The 20,674-nt window shown below is 37.5% G+C and overlaps 2 pseudogenes; one reads left to right on the top strand and one right to left on the bottom strand.

Annotated features, from left to right (window-relative positions):
* Positions 1-650: 650 nt before the first annotated feature.
* Positions 651-1,964, bottom strand: LOC131826769 (Y-box-binding protein 1-like; annotated as a pseudogene).
* A 2,200-nt stretch (positions 1,965-4,164) lies between these two features.
* Positions 4,165-20,674, top strand: part of LOC131827281 (large ribosomal subunit protein uL22-like) — a 67,755-nt pseudogene continuing 51,245 nt past the window's right edge.

Genomic DNA, 20,674 nt, shown 5'->3' on the forward strand with positions numbered 1-20,674 from the left:
GATATTAACCCTTTATCCAATATATGGTTTGCAAAAACTTACTCCCATTCTATAGGTTCTCTTTTAATTTTGTTAATTGTTAATTGTACAAAAGTTTTTGAGTTTCATTTAGTTCCATTTGTTTGCTTCTGTTGTCTGTCCTTCTAGTTTGATGTCTAAAAAATCACTGTCAAGACCAGTATCAAAGAGCTTTTTCACTACATTTTCTCCTTCAAGTTTTACGGTATCAGGTCCATGTTTGAGTCTTTGATCTATTTTCATCTATTTTGAGTTACCTTTTTTGACAATTATTTAAGACCTTTATTAGCAGGTGCTTGCCATTCATTGACTTTTTTTTTTTAATATCAAGCTGCGTTCTGTTATACAAATTAAAAATGAGGTTCTCAAAAATCTCAACTTGACCAGATATAAAACAATTTAAAAATCTTTACAAATGTATTGAGAAAAATGAGGATTTTTAAAAAACACGTTTGTCATTACCAGAAAGAAACGTCTTTAGGTAAAAATAATAAAAACTCCATGCTGCATAGATAATGCAGATAGTTCTACCCTCTGGTCAATGGAAAAAAAGCAAGCACTTAAGGTCTTCAGCTCCAATCTTTTGTTCATCTCTTATTGCTGGAATTTTGTATTCGCTTCTTGTTGGGTGACTAAACCAGGCAGGTGGGAGAGATGTAAGCCGGCACGTACTCCGCCCCACGCTGTTCTGCCTTGGGAGCCGCGGATTTCTCAGCAGGTGGATGCACGGCTTCTCTTTGCCATCTTTTGGTTGAGGGTTTTCTGGGTATCTGCTTCAGTAACTGAAGTTGCAGCGGTAACCACGGTGACGTGGGTATTGCCTTTGGGTCTCATCTCTTGGATTTTCCTTATCTTCAGTGCCATCTCTCCAGAATGTTCTTGGCGAGGAGGCACCCTGCGCAATCACGGTCTGTAACGCCCGAACATACTGTGTCTCACTGGTCTGTCTGGTTCTCCTGCACGCTGGTCGTCAGCAGCTTCCATCACTTCTCCCTGCACGGGAGGGTTGGAAGACTGTGGTCCACGCCCACAGGGTTTCTGCAAGTCCTAAGGTTGGAACCCCCGCCTGTAAGTAAGGCCTGCGCTGTTGGGCCCAGCCTTGGGGGTAGGGGGGCACTCTCCAATCCCTTCTGCTTTTCCCATTCTCAGTATTCTGGTAATTCTCTGGGTAATTCCGCGGAGGACCCCTGGCGCGTGCACAGTGCCTGTAATGGTTAGAGTCCGCTGCCTGCTTACTGCCTTGCCCTGGAACTCCACGGGGCTTGTCCCATTTGCTGCCTCTGCACCCTTTTCTCCTTCAACAAGAGCCAACTTCAGTCTCTCCATCTCCTGTACTGGGAAGGTACTTCCTGGGGTGGGTCTTTACGGCAGTCTGGGGTACAAATACATCTCCTTCCGTGCGGTTCCTGTCGATGAAACCATTTACGCTTCTTAGAGTGAACCGTTCACTGCTCCCAAAGCCTTCCCTTGTGATGATCTTTCTGTCCCTGCTGGCAGGTGTCCCCCATGAGAGGCTGCAGGGCCGCTGCCCATGGTGTGGGGCCTGGTGGAGGCCGCACTGAGGGCAGGTGGTGGGTGGCTGCTGGGTCTCAAGCCTTTGTGCTTAGGGCCGCGGCGATGGTGCCTGGTGCCTGCGGCGGCTGGGCTCCTCCCGTGGGTGGGGGTTGCTGGTAACCCAGCGTGCGCAGGCGGCGGGGCTGCCCAGGCTGTTTGGGGGCCGCTCTCTGCTACCGCTGGAACTCCATTTTCAGTTAATGTTTGTGAGTGATGCGAGATAGGGATCCAATTTCTTGGGTCTGTGCGTGTTTCTCTAGTTCGCCCAGCACTAATTATTGGACAGCCAGTCTTTTTCTTATTGGCCGTTTTGGCTTCCTCGGCAAGTATTAGTTGATTGTATATACTGGAATTTGACTCAGGGCTTCCTACTCTTTTCCACTGGTCGGCATGTCTGTTTTTGGGCCAGTGCTATTTTTATTAGCATGGCTTCGTAGTATAGTTTGAAATTCAGAAGCATGGTACCTCTGGCTTTGTTCTTCTTCTTCTTTTTTTTTTTTTTTTCAAGATTATTTTGCCTCTTCTGGCCCCTTTGTGGTTCCACACAAATTTTGGTGTTCTTTCTTCTAATTCTATGAAGAATGTTATTGGTATTTTGAATTGGGATTGTGTTGAATGTGTAGAAGGCGTTGGGCAGTCTGGCCATTTTAACAATATATTATTCTGATCCAAGCACGCAGGGTATGTTTCCATCGTTCTGGCTAAATTCTATAGTTTTTATTGTAGAGATCTTTACTTCCTTGTGTTCAGTTTATTCCTAAGTAGTTAATTTATTTTTTGATATTATTGTGAATGGGATGGTTTTATTTATTTTCAAATTCTTTATCATTAGTGTAAAAGAATAATTGATTTCTGTATGTTGATTTTGTATCCCGCTACTTTAGCAAAATTGTTGATGATATTTTGGTTGTTTCTAGTAATTGATTTTACAAATAAGTACACAATAAATAATGTTTATAAGTAATTTCATACTTTTCCAGTGTGTATTTGGGATAAATTCTTAGAGGTGGAAACATCAAAGGGCAAAATCACGTTTTTTGGTAACTATTTTAACAGACTTTAATATTTAGAATAGTTTTATGTTCACAGCAGTATTGAGCAGAAGGTCCAAGGGCACATGCCTGGCTCAGTTGGGTAAGCATAGGATTCTTGATTTCAGCTGAGGTCATGATCTCAGGGTTTTGAGACTGAGGGTCGTGAGATTGAGTCCCGTGTAGGGAATCTGCTTGAGACTGAGAATCTCTCTCTCCCTCTGCCCACACCCCCCACTCCCACACACCCTCTTTCTCTAAAATAGCTAACTAACTAACTAACTAACTAACTAAATATCTTGCAAAGAAAAGAGAAGGTACAGAGATTTCCCATATACTCCCTGCCCCACACATCTACAACCTCCCCTATTATCAGAATCCCCCACCACAGTGGTCATTTGTTGCCAGTGATGAACCTACATTGACACATCATTGTGTGATGCAAAGTCCTTAGTTTATATTAGGGTACAGTCTAAATGGCATTGTGCATTCTGTGCGTTTGGCCAAATGTATAATGACCTATATCCATCATTATAGTATGCAGAACGTTTTCTCTGCCCTAATAATCTTCTGTGCTCTGTCTGTTCATCCCATGCCCCCCAAATCCCTGGCAAGCATTGGTCTTTTCACTGTCTCCATAGTTTTGCCTTTTTCCAGAATGTCATATGTGATATGTCATATATGATTGGAATCATATAGTATGTAACCTTTTTAGATTGGCTTCTTTTACCCAGTAATATACATTTAAATTTCTTTCATGTTTTTTCCTGGCTTAAACAGATTTTTTTTTTTTTTTTTTTTTTTTTTTTTAGTGCTGAACAGTAATTCACTGTCTGGATGTATCCCAGTTTATCTATTTACCTACTGAAGAATGTCTTGATCGCTTCAGAGTTTTGGCAATTATTAATAAAGCTTTTACAAACTTTTTTTTAATGTGGATTTTTTGTGTAAACATACTTTTTTTTCAACTCCTTTGAGTAAATACTAAAGAGTGAGATTGCTGAATAGTATGGTAAGAGTATTAACTTTTGTAAAAAACTGCCCAAGTGTCTTCCAAAGTGGTAGTACCACTTTGCATTCCCACCAGCAAAGAATGAGAGTTTCTGTTGCTCCTCATCCTTGTCAACATTTGGTGTTGTCAGTTTTGGATTTTGATCCTTCTAATGAGTGTATAGTGGTTTCTAATCGTTTTGGTTTGCATTTCCCTGATGATACATGATATGAAGCTGGTTTTCATGTGCTCATTTGCCATCTGTGTATCTTACTTGGTGAGGCGCCAGTTAAAGTTTTGGCCCACTCTTTAATTGGGTTGTTTGTTTCATATTGAGTTTTAAATGTTCTTTGTATATTTTGGGTAACTGTCTTTATTATATACTTTTTGCAAATATTTTTCTCCATCTGTAGCTTGTTTTTTCATTCTCTTGATAGTATATTTTGCAGGCAGAAAGCTTTAATTTTAGTGAAGTCCTGCTTATCATTTATTTCTTTCATGGATCATGCCTTTGCTGTTGTATTTAAAAAGTAATTTCCACCCCTCAGTGGCCTGAGGTCACCATTGAAAATGGTTCACTATTTGCTTGACCCAGAAAACTCTACAAAATCATGCAACTCAAGAGGTTCAAATGTTTGTGTTTACTTTAAGAAAACACTTGAAACTGCCCAGGCCATCAAGGGTATGTATATCTGAAAAGCCACCCAGTATCTGAAAGATGTCACTTTGCAAGAGCAGTATGTGCCCTTCTGTCACTATAATGGTGGAGTTGGTAGGTGTGCCCAGCCAAATAGTGGGCTGGACATGGGGTCAGTGGCCCAAGAAGAGTGCAGAATTTTTACTGCACATGCTTAAAAATGCAGAGAGAGAAAAAAATGCAGAGAGTAATGCTGAACATGAGGGTTTGGATATTGATTTTCTAGTCATTGAGTACATCCAGGGGAACAAAACCCCCAGGATGTGGAATAGAATTTAGGGCTTATGGTTGGATTAACCCATACATGAGTTCTCCCTGCCACACTGAGATGATCCTTCCTGAAAAAGAGCAGATTGTTCCTAAACCAGAAGAGGAGTTTGCCCAGAAGAAAAAGACATCAAAGAAGAAACTGAAGAAACAAAAACTTACGGCTCAGGTGTATATTCTGCGTAGAATAAATGCAAATAAAAATAAAAAGAGAGGGGCGCCTGAGTGGCTCAGTGGGTTCAGCTTCTGCCTTTGGCTCAGGTCATGATCCTGGAGTCCTGGGATGAATCCCCACATTGAGCCCCACATCGGGCTCTCTGCTCAGCAGTGAGCCTGTTTCCCCCTCTCTCTCTGTCAGCCTCTTGCCTACTTGTGTTCTCTCTTTCTCTCTGTCAAATAAATAAATAAAATCTTTAAAAAAAAAAATAAAAAGAGAAAAAAAAAAGTGATTTCCAAACCCAAGTTCATCTAGATTTTCTCCTGTGTGGTCTTTTAGGAATTTTATAGGTTTGCAGTTTTCATTTACCTCCGTCATCCTTTTTGAGTTAATTTCTTACTGTAAGGGTGCAAAGTCTGCATGTAGCTTCATTTATTTTTTAAAAAATTTTTTATTTTTTATAAACATATAATATATTTTATCCCCAGGGGTGCAGGTCTGTGAATCGCCAGGTTTACACACTTCATGGCACTCACCAAAGCTCACACCCTCCCCAATGTCCACAACCCCACCCTATTTGTTTTTTTTTAATTTAATTTTTTTTTTTTTTTTGGTTCAAATGTTCATTTATTTCAGTACCGTTTATTTAAAAGACGTTCTTTTCTTCATTGTATTGCCTTTGCTCTTTTGTCAAAGATCAGTTGACTATATTTATGTGGGTCTGTTTCTCAGCTCTCTATTCTGTTCCATTGATCTTCACTAGCTCACACATTCACTAATACCACATAGTTTTATAGTATCATGAAGTCGCATAGTGTCAATCCTTAGACCTTGTTCTTTGCCTTAAATATTGTGTTGGCTGTTTTGAATCTTTTGCCTCTGCACTTAAACTTTAGAATCAGTTTGTTGATATCCACAAAATAACTGGGATATTGATTAGGATTGTACTAAATGTGTAGATCAAGTTGGGAAGAACTGACATTTTGACAATATTTGAGTCTTTCTATTCATGAACATGGAATATAGTTTCCATTTATTTAGTTTTTCTTTGATTTCCCTCATCAGAGCTTTGCAGTTTTTCTAATATAGATCTTGCATGTATTTTGTTAGATTTATACCCAAGTATTTTGGTTTTTGGAGGTGCTAATGTAATGTAAATGGTAATGTGTTTGTAATATCAAATTCAACTTGTTCATAGTTGATTGATTGACTTTTTAACTTTCTATCCTGAAACCTTGCTATAATCACTTATTAATTTTATATTTTTTCTACAGTATCGCCGAGCTGTTATCTTAGTGGCTGTTGCAGTTTGCATTTCCATTTGAAATTGATAAACATTCCTATTCCTAACATTTTCCCTAACAGATTTATTGTCAAACTTTTAGATTTTGCCAGTCTGATAGGTGAGCAATGTTTCCTCACTATAGAGGTATTCAGAATTTCTCGTATTAAGTGAGGTTGGCCATTTTTTTTTCTTTAAGGGTCGTTTCTGTGTTCTGGTTCAGTGAACTACCCATCCAACCCTTTCATCATTCTTCCACTGGATTGTTGCTCTTTTTATCTGAGGAGTTGGGGAGCTCTTGTTACATCATTTATGCTGACTCTCGTCCCACCCCCTCATCAGTTACAGACAATTTCTCCAAGTTTTTATGTACATTTTAAGAAACACTGTACTCTGATCTACAGACACTTTTATTTTTTATTTTTATTCATTTAATTACTTATCAATTTATTTAAAAGATTTTGTTTGTTTACTTGACACACAGAGAGAGAGAGAAACAGCGAGAGAGGGAATACAAGCAAGGGGAGTGGGAGAGGGAGAAGCAGGCTTCCTGCTGAGCAGGGAGCCCAATGCAGGGCTTGATCCCAAGACCCAAGAATCATGACCCAAGCTGATGGCAGAGGCGTAATGACTGAACCACCCAAGTGCCCCTTACTTTTATTTTTTTAAAGATTTATTTATTTATTTAAGAGTGGGGAGAGAGAGCGAGAGAGCGCCGTTAGCTGGGATAAAAGGCAGAGGGAGAAGCAGACTCCCCGCTGAGCAGGGAGCCTAATGTGGAGCTTGATCCCAGGACCCTGGGAATATGATCTGATCCAAAAGCAGACACTTACCCGACTGAGCCACCCCTGCAGGATACTTTTAAATTATTAGTTAATTATTCATTCTTCTTTCTTGAATTGTTATTGGGTATTGAGATAGTTAGGAAGATTTCCCTGATCTCAGGTTGAAAAGGTATTCATTTATATCTTCTTCTAATTAATACAAAATTTTAATTATTATTTTTCAGTAATTTGTAAACCCAACTTGAGGTTCAAACTCATGATCCCGAGATCAAGAGTTGCATACTCTACCAACTGAGCCAACCAGGTGCCCCATAAAATTTTAATTATTATTATTATTATTTTACTTTAAATATATGATCTTTTTGGAGTTCATCTTAGTGCATGGTGTGAGATACAGATCTAATTTTGCCTTTACCAAAAGGCTTTCCAGTTGTTCTGAAGCCAGTTATTAAAACGTTTGTCTGGTAGTTTCCATTCCCAGCAGAGTTTGAGAATATAGATTTTAAGTTTCATTTTTTTTAGAAGAGAAGTAAAACACTTTGTTACACACACACACACACACACACACACATAAAGTTTCCTGATGTGGAAAATAAATTTGCCTACAAAAATAAAAAAAAACTCAGGAATGATGGTTTTGAAATAAATGTTAACACATACTTAAGCTGGATCCCAAATTAATTATCTTTCAAGTCTTTTTAACTTCATCCCATAGTTTTAATTCCAAGTTTGACAATTTAGAGTTTTTGGAGAGTAATATTCTCTACGTCTTATTAAAGAAAAATAAAGTTAAAAAATGGTTTGTCTTTTTAACTTCATCCCATAGTTTTAATTCCAAGTTTGACAATTTAGAGTTTTTGGAGAGTAATATTCTCTACGTCTTATTAAAGAAAAATAAAGTTAAAAATTGGTTTGTCTTTTTAACTTCATCCCATAGTTTTAATTCCAAGTTTGACAATTTAGAGTTTTTGGAGAGTAATATTCTCTAAGTCTTATTAAAGAAAAATAAAGTTAAAAATTGGTTTGTCAAAATATAAATATTAATTCTCAAATATTAAGTCTTCCATTGAAGACTTTTCAATAAATGAAGATCAAATATAAAGTAACAAGCATTTAATAAGTATCTGGACATGATCCAAGCTAAAAATTCAGAAAAAGACAAGTTTAAAAAAAACCCAAAAAACAATTTAACCCAAATGTAACATTGTTGCTGATTATAGTCTCAAGTTGTTTTCATCTACCCACTCTGAAAATCAGCATGAGCACAGGCAGTTACAATCAAATAAATAGTCTTAGAAATAATTTTGTTCAATTTCTGTATTTCTTGAGGGTACAATTATTGCCCACATCGGTGCTCTCCAGCTAAAGACCATGAAGAACACACCTGTGGTTAGACAATTTGGATTCAGACTTACTGTAATGAACCATTGAGGGAGACCACGCAACCGGTCATGGGAAATCGCAGGGCATCTCAGTAGGAGTGGTGGACAGGATTTTTAAAATAGGATTTCAATGATGCTTAGGTGATTTTGGGGGAAAATATTAGGAATCTTAAATTTTTGTTCTGAGGCCTTGTTCTGGATTGGATGCTGTCAGGAAGCAGGCTGATTCTGATTGGGTATTTAGTGTATCTTACTTAGAGGGAGGGGAGACTAGAGGAAGCAAAACGAGGTAGCATTCATTCATATTACTCAAGTGGTCTTACTCTAGAGTGGTCTTGTTTTCGTCTTTTTTTCTTTTTTTCATTTGAGTATAGCTGACACAATGTTACTTTAGTTTCAGGTCTACAACATAGTGATTCAGCGTCTCTGCAGGTTATGCTCTGCTCACTGCAAGTGTAGCCACCATCTGTCACTGAATAGCACTGTTCTAGTACCATTAACTATGTTCTCTATGCTGTGCCTTTGATTCCTGTGCTGTATTCGCTCCAGTTTTGTTTCTGTCTTGATAACATAGTCGGTGCTTTCTCTGATGTTGGTGTTCTGTGAGAAAGTGTTCAGGGTAGTTTCCAGGTGTCAGGAGCTGCTTTTCCCTTTTGCACTAAAACAACAACAACAACAACAACAACAACAAAACAAAAAACCAAAAACCAAACCAAACCAAAACAAAACAAAAAAAAGAAAAGAAAAGAAAAAATCAGATTTTTTTTTCTTTTTTGTTAGGTTTATACACAATAAAATATACCTGAATCAGTCAGGCTAACTAATTCCAGCTGCTGTAGCAGATAATCCCTAAATCTCAGTTGCCTAACACAATGCTTTTCTCATGCACACAAAATCCTCTACAGACCTCCCTTCCTGGGCCAGTCTTCAGGCCTCATCCATCTCGCGTACCACATGGAGCCATCCCCACATGTGGCTTCCAACTATGCCGCAGGAGGGGAGAAGAAAGTGGAGAAAGCACACCAGGTCATTAAATACCTCACTGTAGAAGTGACACACTTCACTTTTCTTATGTTCCTTTGTCCAAGAGTAGCCAATCATTCCACATAGATTTTAGAGGGTCTGCTAGTCAGGATTCTCTAGAGAAGCAAAACAGAACTGAGGGTGTCTGTGTGTAGAGAGAGATTGAGAGAGAGAGGGAGGACTTTATTTTAAGGAATTGGCTCACATGATAATAGAGGCTGGCAGGTCCAAAATCTGCAGGATCGGGTCTAACAGGCAGGTCGCCCAGGGAGGACATCGCAGTTGAAGTCTGCAGGACCTCTGCGGGCAGCGTTCCTTCGAGTTCTGAGATCAGTCTTTGTTCTATTCGGTACTTCATTTGTTTGGATGAGGCCCACCCACACTGTGCAGGGCAATCTGATTTACTCCAAGTCCACTGACACAGATATTAACCTCATCCAAAAAACACCTCCCCAGAAACATCCAGAAAAAATGTTTGACCAAGTATCTAGGCATCAGGGCCCAGACAGACTGACACATAAAATTAATCATCATAGGGAGGTATGTGATTTCTGTCTGGATTCTCTGCCAAACCACTTGGAATTGGCAATTTGCAGCCCAAGTCGTTGGTTGCCAGCCAGCTTTCTTGACTAAACACTCCTTTTACTAATATATATGTTTTCAGTAAAAATGGATATTTTATAAACATAAGTTTATTCACATTCTAATGCAGTGCAAAACCCTTACATTTATCTAGCATGATTTTATATGCTGTGTGATAGGCAGGATATGTATGGTTATTTCCATCTTAGAGAAGAAGAAATGACACTAAGGTGACTTATTTGGGGTTACACGGTAAGGAAGTGAGAGACCCGAGTCCAGAAATCTAATCACTTTTATTCACCACAGACACATATATAACAAAACAAATCAAAGGGAATGAAATAAATCATTCTTGGAATTTTGGATTTATATCATCTGCTAATAGGGAAAAATGTCTGTAACCTTGCATATTATTAAGATATGAACATAAAAATAATTGACATAATTTCAGTTCTTAAGTGTAATAGCAATATCGTGGAGTATTTAGGCTTTCTGTAGTCTGGGAGGAATGATTAGTGCAAAAGGTGATGAGGTGGCATGATGTTGTGGATTAACTATATTTAGGGCTTTTAATAATAGTTGAACTCACTGGCGTGAAACTTGTAAGAGGTGTACAGTTGCAAGCGAACTCAGTGCACCCCCCAGGATTTCCAAAATAAGTGCTATCCAACTGCCCACTTCTGAGTTTAAGAGCCAGTGGCGGAATCATGCTGATGGCTTCCGTGTAGCTTCTAAGACTCCGCCAAAACGCCATGCATTGCTAAAACCAGTTTCAGGAAAACCACACTCTTCATAGTGGTTTCAAATATACATTTATATATAAGTTGAATAGAGCACGGTCTGAATTCATGGTGATAACTCTCTTTAATTCCTTTAAAGATGGCATATCCCTGGCGCACAGGAGGGTAATGCCAGTCAATCAGAAACATGCCCACGGGAGTAGATTTCGTTCAAAATGAGCCTGTAGGGCATTTTGGAGAAAATCATATTTAATCATGATGACAGAAATTTAAAATAGCCTCTTTTCATTGTGCCGGTCTTCCTCCTTGTGTCTGCTTTTTACTAGCAAGGCCAAGGAGTCAGCAACGGACAAAAGACTTCTGTGACTTTAGTAGGAAACTGATGTTGAAGTATTAACCCTACTTTTTCTGTCACCTGCGCTGACATTCGGTTTATGGGAGGCAAGTGAGATAGAGAAATCGTGGGGCCGGCTAAAAGAGGGAGCAGGTGCCAGCAGATCAGAGCTGAGAAGAAATCCACGTTTACTGGATGATTGCATGTGTGTGAGCCATAATACATCAAAAAATTCCCTAAATTGTTCTCTCTCTCGCCAGTCTTTTCTATTGATTCATGTTTGTTCTGTATTTATATCTGCTGTTAAGAATGACACAGAAGAAGAGGGGACTGTGGGTGGAATCAGTACTTGGGATTTAAAAAAAAAAGTTTCAGCATTATTTTCTTGGTTGTCACATTTTACTGATTCAGAACAACTGGTGATTTCTCTCTCTATAGCTTTAATTATGTTTGCTGTCAGAGACATAAGCCGTAGGAAAGGACAGGACAGCAACTTTATTTTAAGCTGGACTGAGTATCACTAAATCTCCCCAATTCCTATCAGCTCGAGGATTATTGTTCTTCTAAGAAATATTATGTATTTAGGTTTTTGTTTTTTTTTTAAGTTTAACTTTTGAGTTGTAACCATTTTACTCTTAAAACATTAGTCAGGGGCACCTGGGTGGCTCAGTGGGTTAAGCCTCTGCCTTCGGCTGGGGTCGTGATCTCAGGGTTCTGGGATCAAGTCCCACATTGGGCTCTCTGCTCGGCGGGGAGCCTGCTTCCTCCTTTCTCTCCCTCTCTGCCTGCCTCTCTGCCTACTTGTGATCTCTCTCTGTCAAATAAATAAAAATCTAAAAACAAACAAACAAAAGCCATAATGATTCAATATTTGTATATAATGAAAAATGATTACCACAAATAAGTCTAGTTAATATTTATCACTATATATGGTTACAGAATTTTTTTCTTGTGATGAGAACTTTTAAGATCTATTCTCTTAGCAACTTCCAAATTCTCTGAATCTATCAGCTTGGTGTTTTTTTTTTTTCCCCCCGCTTGTTTGTTTTAGATTCCACATATAAGTAAGATCATATGGTATGTGCTTTCTCTGACTTATCTCACTTAGCATAATGCCCTCAACGTGTATCCGTGTGGTCACAAATGGCAAGATTCCATTCTTTTCTGTGGCTGAATAATATTCTAGTGTATTTTATTTACTTATTTGACACAGAGAGAGATCACAAGTAGGCAGAGAGGCAAGCTGGGGAGGGGGAGGTTGCGGGGGAGGGGGAAGCAGGCTCCCTGCTGAGCAGACAGCCTGACATGGGCTCCATCCCAAGACCCTGGGATCATGACCTGAGGTGAAGGCAGAGGCTTAACCCACTGAGCCACCCAGGCACCAAATTATCTGATTTCTATTTTAAAATGTTTACTTTGGCTACTGTGTAGAAAATTGCCTAAAGTAGAACAAAAGCAGAAGGAAGGAGAAGCAATAGGAGGCTCCTGGAATAGCCTGGTTGTGCATGTGGCCGTGTGGGGAGACGTGCTGGATTGAGGATATCTTTAAAGGTAGAACTGTCAGGACTTACTGATGGATTAGAGGTAGGGTGCATAGGTATGAGGACAAACAAGATGACTCCTAGGTTTTGAGCTTGAGCAAATACATGGAATGTGATATTAATTATCAGTTATAAATCTAGACTAAAAATTTAATTCATTTAAAATTCTTAAAACATTTAAAAATCACATTCTTCATTCAATATTATTACTTTTAAAAGCCAGAGAGGTGTGTAATGTATGGTCAACTAATTATCCTGCATAGACTTTGAATTTGAAGATAAAATGATTAAATGGTAAAACACCTCCAGGCTTTCTTATAACACTTCTGTTTGTAACCTGGTTATGGTAGACTCCTGGGTAGATGGGTAATAGGATCCACTCAAAGGACATTATGGACTCCATTTCTATCCTCCATTAGTTTTATATTCTTCTTTGTGGGATTCTTACATAATTAGGCCAGGTAGGTTTTAAACAGGATCCTGTTTGGGTTGAATCTTTCAGAAAGAGAACAATAAAATGCTAAGTGAAGACAACTTCCTAATGCATTTTGATATTTCCTATCTGATACTGAACTTGACCAGCGATGGAAACAAATTTAGAGGCAACGTAAGTGTCCTTTCCCCCATATTCTTAGATAATTTTGTATCCAAAGAACTAAAATAGAACCTCGTAGGCCTCTGATGTTTAATTGCAGAATGAAGTGCAAAATACCAGTACTGAATTGGTCCATTTTTATTTCTGTCTTCCAACTTTACTTTTCAGTGGAAGAAAGGTGACACATCATACGACTGGCACTATGTGTTCTCTTCCTGGCTTTCCCCAGATAATGAAGAACAGCAAATAGTTTATCTGATCTTACATTGTGATAAAGATGATACACACTGTCTTGTACTCTAAACATTGATGTACAGAGCTGTAATCACATCTGACTGGTAGGCAGACCAGTTGTCTTTTTCTTCAATCTCTCTTCTTGTATTGCTGTGAAGTGCTGTCACAATGACTGATAGGGGGATTGAAGCTGTAAATTCAGGGGAATGATTCTTTTATACAAGCAGAAATGGTGTCTTTCTTGTAGAGCAATCCTTATGCGTAAGTAGAGTGGAAACCACCCACATGTGAGTGGTTTCAGCTGTAAAGGAAGACAGCTTTAGTGCTTTTCAAAATCTCTCTCGTACTCCCTTGAGGATGTCCAGAATTACCCAGAAGAAACTATAATCTTTAATTCAAGCCTAAGTAAGGATGCAGATGACTTAAATGGGTGACATGTTAAGATCAAATCACCATGACGCAAGTTTTGAGATAATTGGAGAAGAATACAAAGTCATAAAATACTTGCAGCTAGAGAAAATGGAATTGTTCTCAGAGCAGAGGAAAAGAGGCACTAAGGAAGAAAAAGGTGCCTACATCACAATTTTGTCTTGGATTGACCCCATAATTTTTCTCCAAGTAGTAGGATGCCCTTTAAGTTTAGCTGTCTGTCTATATGCATCTGTAATTTTCTGTCATGGCTTTCTTCAAATTGTGTAACATGTAACCAACAGAAAAAAAGATTAGAAAACTTGCCTACATTTTCAATTTATACGATTACCACTGATTTATCTGTTTCTGACATGTTTTCTATTAAGCAGGAGTCTTTCTAAACATGTAAATGTTACACCTTGTTAATATTTGACAAAATTGCTACCTGGCTAGTTCTGGCTATCTTTACAAAGTTCTTCAACATTTTCATGGCAAAATAAAAACACAGGATCACAGAATCACATGTATTTTGCCAAGTAAATTAAATTCATTGAGCTTTTCTCTAGACTTTCTCTACCACATCAGCTTGAACTGATGAAACCAATAGGTTGTAAGACATGTGTTCTATTTCTTGGTGTATAATTTCCATTCCTACATTTAGCCTGTCTTAACCTTATTTGAAAAATGGAAATAATATCTGCTATTCCCCAGCTCAAAGCAGTGCTATAATCAAGTAGATTTTTAAAAGTTTATGCAAAGGGGGCAGGGACTTTTAGAATGGCAGAATTTGTCTGATTGCTTATTTCACTTAGCACGAAACTCTCCAGTTCTATTCATGTTGATGTCAATGGTACATATTCATTCCTTCTTATGGCTGAGAAATATTCCATTATGTGTATGAAACACATTTTTAAAAAATTCATTCATCTCTTGAAGAACATCTTGGCTCCTTCCACAGTTTGTCCATTGTAGGCATTGCTGGTATGAACATTGGGGTACACCTGTCCCTTCTTTTCACTACTTCTGTATCTTTGGGGTAAATACTCAATAGTGTATTGCTGGGTTGTAGGATAGCTCTATTTTTAAGTTCTTAAGGAACCTCCACACTGTTTTCCATAGTGGCTGCACCAGCTTGCATTCCCACCAACATATGGTTTCACTCGTATGTGGAATAGAAGTAATAGTGCAGAGGACCATAGAGGAAGGGATGGAAGACTGAATGGGAAGAAATCAGAGAGGGAGACAAACCACGAGAGACTCTTGACTTCTGGAAACAAGCAGGTTGCAGGAAAGGAGGTGGGTAGGAGAAGGGTATCTGGGTGGTGGGCATTAAGCAGGGCATGTGATGCGATGAGCACTAGGTGTTAGATGCAACTGATGAGTCATTTCACATTATATCAAAACTAATGATGTTGAAGATGTTGGCTAATTGAATTTAAAAAAACACGAAAAAAAGTTAGAGTAGCAGAGTTTGGAGCTTGGTAGGCTCTCTCCTTAACAAACAATTTACTGATGAAAATGATAAAAAAAAAATTAAGGGGCACCTGGGTGGCTCAGTGGGTTAAAGCCTCTGCCTTCAGCTCGGGTCATGATCCCAGGGTCCTGGGATCGAGCCCCACATCGGGCTCTCTGCTCCGTGGAGAGCCTGCTTCCTCTTCTCTCTCTGCCTGCCTCTCTGCCTACTTGTGATCTCTCTCTGTCAAATAAATAAATAAAATGTTAAAAAAAAATTAAGAGTCACTTATGGTTTGTCTCCCTCCCAATCCCATCTTGTTTCATTGATTCTTCTCGTACCCACTTAAGCCCCCATGTTGCATCACCACTTCCTCATATCCGGGAGATCATATGATAGTTGTCTTTCTCTGCTTGACTTATTTCGCTAACCATAAGTGACTCTTAATCTCACAAAACAAACTGAGGGTTGCTGGGGGGAGGGGGTTTGGGAGAAGGGGGTGGGATTATGGACATTGGGGAGGGTATGTGCTTTCGTGAGTGCTGTGAAGTGTGTAAACCTGGTGATTCACAGACCTGTACCCCTGGGGATAAAAATATATGTTTATAAAAAATAAAAAATAAAAAATTAAAAGTAAAAAAAAATTTTTAAAAGAATAGAAGTAGACATCATAATAGATACAGAAAAAAATTAAGATTTTAAAACTGTTCTAAAGAATACAGAGAATGGGAGAAAATGAATTCAAGAGAATCTACTAAATAACAGAAAGAGTAGTGACATGAGAGTCATGATTTGCTTCCTTATACTGCCTCTATCAGCATCCCTGTTCTGTGCTAGGGAAGCTGTATTCCGGGTATATATACCCAAGAAGACTGGTTCCTTCTCCCTCCAGCTCCCGATCTAGGGTTAACGTTTCATTTCTGGAGACACAGGTTGCCATTTCTCATCCCTCACAGCACCGTGTTGGGGTATGGAGAGAACTGGATCTCTCCTCTTCTACCATTGCTCGGAGGGAAACAGCTCTACTTTCACCTGCTCCTAATGTCCTTATGAAAATATGCGAGAAGCTCAACAGTCAAACAGTTTTGAAAAGGAGTATGGGAGTATTCACAGTTGTTGATTTCAAAACCTACCACAAACCTATAGTAATCAAGATAGTGCGGTCCTGGTAGATGGATAGACATATAGATCAATGGGAAAGAATTCAGAGTCCGGAAAGAAACTCACACTTAAAATCACTCGATTTCTGACAAAGACAACTCAGTCAAGGAAAGAATAATATTTCAGTGATAGTGCTGGGAAACTGAATATCCGCAAGCAGAATAATAAAGTTAGATCCCTACCTCATCCTATATACGAAAATAACACAAAATGGATTATAAACCTAAATGTAAGAAGTAAAGCTATAAACCTCTTAGAAGAAAAATTCTTCATGATCTTGATTTGGATAATGTTTTCTTAAGTAGAATACCAAGAGTGTAAGCTCCAAAAGAAAAAAAAAAACAGATAAATTGGCTCTATCAAAATTTAAAACTTTTGTGCTGAAAACAATATCATCAAGAAAGTGAAAAGACAATCCAAAGAATGAGAAATTTTTGCAAGTCATATATCTGATAAGGCACTTGTATTTAATGTATTATCTATCTATATTATAATTCAATAATAAAATACCTAATAAATAAATTTAGAAAAAGAATAAAGGATCTGAGTAGTCATTTCTTCAAAGAGGATTCATGGAAATGATGCTCGATGCATTAGTCATTAGAGAACTTCAAATCAAAACTCCAGTGAGATAATATATCATCATGTTCAACAGATGGATATAATAAAAAAAAGTCAAAGAGTTGCAAATATTAATGAGAATGTGGAAAAACTAGAACTCTTTTATGTTGCTGGTAGGAATGTGAAAATGGTATAACTTTTTGGAGAACATTTTGGCATTTTCTCAAATTAAGGACAGAGTTTCCATATGACCCAGCAGATCTACTTTTAAGTATCTACCAAAGATAAACAAAAGTATGTATCTACACAAAAATCTTGCATACAAAAGTTCAGAACAAAATTACTCATAGTAGCCAAAAAGTAGAAATAAGCTGTGTGTTCACTGATGAATGGAGAAATAAAATGTGTATAACCATCCAATGGAATATTATTCAGTGATAAAAAGAAATGAGGTACTGATACATGCTGCAAAATAAATAAAACTTGAAAACATGCTAAGTGAAAAAAGTCAGTCACAAAAGACCTCATGTTATATGATCCTATTTATATAAAATGTCCACAATAGGCAAATCTGTACAGGTTGGAAATAGGTAAGTGGTTGCTAAGGCTGGGGGAGGAGTGGAGCGGAGGCAAATCAAGGTGGGGCTTTTTTGTTTGTTTTGTTTTTTGGTTTTTTGAGAAGACAAAATGATCTAAAATTAGATTGTGATGATGGTTGCATAACCCTGTGAATACTATGGTAAAAAAAATGATTGAATTGTACACTTTAAATGGGCAAATTATATGCTTGTTAATTATATCTCAAGAAAGCTTTTCAAATAAGTAAAAAGGGTGGCATTTAAAAAAACACTTATGTAAAAACACTTCAGCTTTTAATATTGATGTACTTTTTGATAATTATGTTTATCTTATAAGGAGAAAAGGCAAAACCGTTTTTCTTTCAAAAACAATCTTTTGCTTCCATAAAATTATTCTAAGTGATTACACTATTTAATTTAAAGAAGTTCATCAAAACCTTACAGGCTCTCTCCTTTGTTGTATTTCATATTTTAATGAGGGAGTAAGTTCATAGTAAATATGCAGAAGAAACAAAACCTATCTTTTATTGTATAGGAATTTTTGAAAGATGCATCTGTCTACATCTGTGCAACTTAATAGAAAACATATTTTTTCCCTGTGACATTTCAGTGGACAGACTACTTTAAATTCTTTTTAAAGACTTTTTTTTTTGAGCAAATGAGAAAATTTCATCCTATAAACATCTTTATAATTTTTTAAAAGATTTTATTTATTTGGGAGTGATAGAATGTGAGTGTGATTGGGGGGAGGGGCAGAAGGAGAGGGAGAAGCAGACTTCCTGCTGAGCAGAGCTCCAGACTGGAGGCTGGATCCCAGGACTCTGGGATCATGACCTGAGCTGAAGGTAGGCACTTAAAGATTGAGCCACCCAGATGCCCCACAGCATTATAATTTTTAGTACCATGGTTATGCTTTCATAAAAACTCAATTTGACAGCAGTTAAAGATGAAAATATAAAATAATTCTGACTAACTCTTAACCCACTGAGCCACCCAGGCGCCCATAATTCTGACTAACTCTTGCTATTATTGAAATATGTTGACTTTATATATAAAGTTAATTTCTGAAAATCTTATCTGTCATTTTCATTCCAAGACCAAACTACCTACATTTTTGTGTCAGCATTTGCTGCCAAGTAAAAGTGTCTTAACTATGAACTGAAGAGCAGGTTCTTTGCCAAGAGGAGAATTGAAAAAAAATGTATATGACCTAGTGGATTACATTTTAATAAAATCAAGTAATTACATTAGAAGATATTAAAAATAAGAGAAAATATCTCTTGAAGAAGGATGACCAGAGATAAACTGTCTTCAATCTGCAACTGTTTTTAATAACCACCACTTAACTCATTCTGACTCTGATGTCTTCTTAATATGATGAGAACTCACACCGAAATTTTGGATATTGAAAGGACGTTCGTTTTAGGCTTGTTCAGAGCTTCTTATTTCCTGGTTCTGCTGTGTTCTGCTGGTTAAGGTAGCCTTTAGAGTAACAGTTGGGAAACTTTTTATCTTATTATAAAGGATCAAGTAGAAAAGTTTTTTAGTTTTGTGACAACTACTCAAGTCTGTAGTGTAGAAACAGCCATAGGCAGTGTATAATGAAGGGGCAATGGCTGTGTTCTAATTAAAGTTTATTTACAAAAACAGGCCAGTGGACCATAGATTGCCAGCCTGCTTTAGACTTTAATTTGCTTGGAAGTTGTGAATTACTCCCTGTTTTAAAATGCTCTTTGCTAGAAACTCAGATGTGTTTATTAGTGGGAGGGTTGTTTCCTTTGACTAGGGGGCAGGAGCATGGTCTCATGATGATGTTCGTTGGGAAAATAACTTCACTGTATAAAAACAAACACTCTTTTGGTGTTCACCAAGAGTAAGGGGGACTTTTCTGTCAGGGGTATTCCTTTAAAATGTTTCCCTGCTCTTCGTTTTTAGGTTCTTAAATGAATTAAAAAAGCTTCATTATAATTTCTTACTTTTGACCAGAATATTTGATTTGTATTTATTTTTCAGGTCTTCAACAATTGGTTTATACCTGGGTTGCTACATTTAGCAAATAAAAATATAGGATTCTCAGTTAAATTTTAATTTTAGATAACAAATACTTTTGGGGAGCATTTTAAGATTATTCATTTTTGAGTATAGTTAAGGCACAGGGTTACATTACTATCCGGTGTGACACTTAATGATTTGACAAGTTTATATATTATGCTATGTTCTCAAGTATCCTGCCATCTGTCCCATTACATTATTATTACAATATCTTTGACTGTATTCGTTACGCTGTGTTTTTTATTCCGATGACTTACTTATTCCGTAACCGGAAGCCTGTATCTCCCTGTTCCACCTGTTTTGCCCATCCCCCTCTGCTCTTCTCTCTGGCAACCATCCATTCTATGTATTTATACCTTTCATTCTACTTCTCATTTGTTTATTCATTTTTAAACATTTTAATTTTAATTTTATTTTTTTAAGTAATCTCAACATCCAAGGTAGGGCTTGAACTTACAACCCTGAGATCAAGAGTCATGTGCTCTATTAATTAAAGCCAGCCAGGTACCCCATGTTTAGATTTCTTTTTTTAGATTTCATTTATGAGTAGAATCATGTGGTATTTGGCTCTCTCAGTCTGACTTATTGTACTTAGCATAAGAGCCTTTAGGTCTAATTCATGTTGTCTGAAATGGCAAGATATCATCCTTTCTTATGACTGTATAATATTCCTTTGTGTATATATGCCACATTTTCCTTATCCATTCATTTTTTGATGGACACTTAGGTTGCTTCCATAGCTTGGCTATTATAAATAATGTTTTAGTAAACACATATATCTTTTCGAGTTAGTGTTTTTGTTTACCCTGGATAAATACCCAATAGTGGATCATATGGTATTTCTTTTATTTTTATTTTTAATTTTTTAGAAATCTCCATACTGTTTTCCACAGTGGCCACCGACGGTGTGTGATGTTTCTTTTTTCTCTACATCCTAGCCAGTACTTGTTATTTCTTGTCTTCTCGATTTTAGCCATTGTAACAAGTGTGAGATGATATCTTATTGTAGTTTTGATTCATATTTCCCTGATGATGAGTGATGTTGAGCATCTATTTATGTGTCTGTTGTTCATCTGTATATCTTCTTTGGAAAAATGTCTATTCAGGTCCTCTGCCCACTTTTTAATCAGATTTTTTTTGTTTTTGTTTTTGAGTTGTATGTATTATGTGTTTTGGTAATTAACTCCTTAGTGGATATATCATTTGCAAATATCTTCTCCCAGTCAGTAGGTTGTCTTTTTGTTT

Source organism: Mustela lutreola, chromosome 1 (genome assembly GCF_030435805.1).
Source record: "Mustela lutreola isolate mMusLut2 chromosome 1, mMusLut2.pri, whole genome shotgun sequence".
NCBI classification, from domain to species: domain Eukaryota; kingdom Metazoa; phylum Chordata; class Mammalia; order Carnivora; family Mustelidae; genus Mustela; species Mustela lutreola.